We start from the raw sequence: 750 nt of genomic DNA on the forward strand, positions 1-750 counted from the left end.
GGCGCGCGCGTAACATCCTGCCCTGTCTGGCGCCCTGCCTGTGCAAACGGTTGGTGGCGGGCCCGCCCGAAAGCGCAAGAGAGAGAAAGAGAAAGAGAGGGCCGAATTGCCCGGAGGTGGGTTGTGGTGGGCGCACGCCGCTGCTGATGGAAGCAACCAACTCTTGTGCGCGAGGGCGCGTGGCCCCGTGAACGCGCTTGCGTGATGGCCAAAAACAAACTCAACAGGTCTGACAGCCGCCCCGCCCGCCGCAACCTCGCCGGCTGGCCCCCGCGCCTCCCCTCGCATGGCCAGGAAAGGCGCGTCTTGAGACCCACCGCTCCGTGACGCTGGGCGCTTGGGTGCATCGGCGCCCCGAGAAAGAGACATGCCGGTCGTGAAGCGCAGCGACCCTTGGGCCGGTGGCGCGCTGTCGGTGCCGCGCGTGGCGCCACTGCCCGGTTGCGCGAGAGTTTGCGGTGACGGTGCGCGCGTCGAGGCTCCCTCCCCAGTTCGGGAAACGATGGGAAAAAACAAAACCAAAGAGGACGCGCACGGGTGAGAGATGCGGCTGCGACGCGTGATGAAATTCCACAGTTTCCTGTCAGTCTGACGACGAAAACGCGTGAGGACGCAATTCCCGACTCAGCTCACACTGAAGTGCTTTGCTTTACACCCCCATCTTTCCTTTTTTTTCTTTTTCTTTTTTTCCTTCTTTGGCCCCCTGCTCTCGCTGCGCGGTTTTGCGGGCCAGGGACGCGCACGCCCGCA

The 750-nt window shown here is 63.7% G+C and overlaps 3 non-coding genes across 3 annotated transcripts, besides 1 other annotated feature; all 3 read left to right on the top strand.

Annotated features, from left to right (window-relative positions):
* Positions 1 to 144: 144 nt before the first annotated feature.
* Tc00.1047053468117.10 lies at positions 145 to 234 on the top strand. Its single transcript, XR_008254758.1, has one exon. It is a non-coding gene; the product is annotated as a C/D small nucleolar RNA (snoRNA), TB11C4C3 (small nucleolar RNA).
* A 146-nt stretch (positions 235 to 380) lies between these two features.
* Tc00.1047053468117.20 lies at positions 381 to 452 on the top strand. The gene has a single exon (XR_008254759.1). It is a non-coding gene; the product is annotated as an H/ACA snoRNA, TC11C4H3 (small nucleolar RNA).
* Positions 453 to 558: 106 nt separating this feature from the next.
* On the top strand, positions 559 to 655 carry Tc00.1047053468117.30. Its single transcript, XR_008254760.1, has one exon. It is a non-coding gene; the product is annotated as a C/D small nucleolar RNA (snoRNA), TB11C4C1 (small nucleolar RNA).
* Positions 656 to 660: 5 nt separating this feature from the next.
* Positions 661 to 697: a sequence feature (T-rich).
* The last annotated feature ends 53 nt before the right edge of the window (positions 698 to 750 follow it).

The sequence above is a fragment of the Trypanosoma cruzi genome (genome assembly GCF_000209065.1).
Source record: "Trypanosoma cruzi strain CL Brener chromosome Unknown tcruzi_1047053468117, whole genome shotgun sequence".
Classification (NCBI taxonomy): domain Eukaryota; phylum Euglenozoa; class Kinetoplastea; order Trypanosomatida; family Trypanosomatidae; genus Trypanosoma; species Trypanosoma cruzi.